Raw genomic sequence first — 2,500 nt, 5'->3', positions numbered from 1 at the left:
ACTGTTATAAAAGTCTACCAACTATTGTTCCTTCCTACCTTTAGCCCTCAATTTAAGGTAATTCAATTAATAAAACTAGTTTACATATTTTTTTGCATTCTCTTTTTTTAAATTGTCATTTTAATTGTGACCACACATTTTCTGTTTTAAAATTCATTTTAAAAAATGCTTTTTCTGTGGATTTGCGAGGCTGGAACGAACGGATTAATTATATTTCGGTTAATTTCAATGAGGAAAATTGATTTGTAAAACGAGTAAATCATCAAACGATCTCGGTCATGGAACGAACTTAACTCGTAATGCGAGGTATCACTGTACTAGGTGAATGCTAGTAGTTATTTATCAAACCCTCCTCACAAAGTTCATGCTTTGTGACAATAATAGAAAGGATGAATTGAAAACGAAAGAAACCTTTCTTATATTATTTACTGATGAGAATTGAGAAAACTGAAGAAACGTGAGATAGTTTGCTTTTAAATGTGGAACTCCAAAGAGCTAAGCATATAAATAATGGGTTAAAACAAACTATTTCATGTCTTTTGAATCTCTGAATTCTCATGGCGTAAACAACTTTCAATTCTCGACGGTAAGAAAAGAGTTTAAAATGGATAGAAAAATTCGAATGTTTCATTTGGTCTAATGTTAGAACACATCAGGTTTACAGAAAATATAGGTTCCAGGCCCATGGGCATCCTTTGACTTCTTTTTCCCAAACGCTTTTAACTGATTATACACAGGTTATTTATAACTTTATCTACTTCGGGTTCTACTGTTAAGAAGTGAACAATTTTGTTTTACTAATTTAAAAACGAAATTGATCGCATCGTACTTTGATAGAAAAATAGCATCGACAAAAAGGGAAGAATGCGATAGCAATGGACATTCAGGTCCCTCTCTGCACCAATACATAGCTACACAATGCAAAATTACTAATACAAGAGACTGACGAGTAAAGGTGGGAGTCTTTACATGGTTATTTGACCCGCTAGAAATAACCAAATATCTTGTTCGGTCAGGGATGAGCTGTCACAGGAAATCTAGAGTTTAACTCAATAGGAGACCATGAGAGACGGGTTTACGTAGTCGCTGGAGAGGGAAAACTATCCCCCGGTTTATCAACCACTATTTGAAAGGATTAGGATAACATTGAATAGTGGGTATATGTACAGTAAGACTACTAGGAGATGGTCATGTATGGAATTCTATTGACCATAATTTTTCTCATTCAACAGAGAATTATGCGAAACAACATAAGTTTATTGAATTATATGGGTAAGAAAAGAGCCAAACCTCATTCAATTCACATTATAAAATAGTGTACATCTCTACATCAAAGCTAATAAAAAATACTGGTTGCACATTTTGGCATAAGACCAGCAATTACGAGGGAGGGCCTAAGTCGAATACACCGATGCCTGTCCTCAACTGGCACTTACTTTATTGAGCACGAAAGGATGAATGGCAAAGTCGACCGTGACAGAATTTGAAGTCAGAACCTAAAGACAGAAGACATGTGGGTAGGCGTTTTGGTCTACATACTTATGATTCTTCCAGCTCGCCACCTTACATCTTAAAATTATTAACAAGAAAAACCTCAGTCATACGTAGAGGTATGGCTGCGAAGTTAAAACGCTCATTTTGCACGTGTTTGCCGTAGTGCCTCACTGCGCGGTTACGTGGACAAGCATGTTCACGTGTAGTCGCTGACAAACGAGTGGTTTGAGAATGAATGTTGTTGAAGACTTTGTGAAATGCCGTCATGTCTGTGTATGCACATATACATACATTCATACATACATACATACCTACATGTTTCAGCAGGGGCACAGACAAATGACTGAAGCAAGTAAAATAATATATATATATACATACACACATGTATATAAGGGATGACTACTAGATTGACATCCAATATGCTAGAAAGAGGTCATCAACGACCCAACCACACGTTAATGTTCGAAACTGCAGTCCATAGATAACTCTTTATTCTGTATATTTCTCATTTTGTCCTGTTTTGGCGTTTTGCAAAATTTTTCTGAAGGACATTATTTTTACTTTTGGTTGGGTCGTTGATGACCTCTTTCTAGCATATTGGATGTCCACCTAGTGGTCATCCCTTATACACGTGTAGTACAATTTTTTCTGAATTTTCAGATTTTTTTATATGCTAGGCCATTCTAAATCTCTCCATAGGTGACTACGGCAGCAGTACTGGGTATTAATATTTATCGCCAAGCAAACATGGCAGTCCAGAAAAAATAGGACAAATTTTGTTGTTGATTAGCTACAACAGGCCATTGCCTCTAGCTAGCTATATCACACACAAGCCTGTGTCCATTACAAAGTTCGAACAGGGGAGGTCATCAGCTTCTCCATGGTGGTTCAGACATCCACAAACTAATTTCAGGGTATTTGCCCTTTATCAATGTGAAGTAGTCGAACCCAAGAGGCGTCGCTGTTAACTGTCTGTTCGAGGGTTTATATATATATATATATATAT

The 2,500-nt window shown here is 36.5% G+C and overlaps 1 long non-coding RNA gene across 2 annotated transcripts in view; it reads right to left on the bottom strand.

Annotated features, from left to right (window-relative positions):
- Positions 1-2,500, bottom strand: part of LOC128250446 (uncharacterized) — a 613,350-nt gene that overhangs the window by 299,467 nt on the left and 311,383 nt on the right. The gene's annotated exons all lie outside the window — the stretch shown is intronic.

The sequence above is a fragment of the Octopus bimaculoides genome, chromosome 21 (assembly GCF_001194135.2).
Source record: "Octopus bimaculoides isolate UCB-OBI-ISO-001 chromosome 21, ASM119413v2, whole genome shotgun sequence".
Taxonomy (NCBI): Eukaryota; Metazoa; Mollusca; class Cephalopoda; order Octopoda; family Octopodidae; genus Octopus; species Octopus bimaculoides.
Note: the sequence above shows the minus strand (reverse complement) of the source record. Positions and strands in the feature narration are given on the sequence as shown.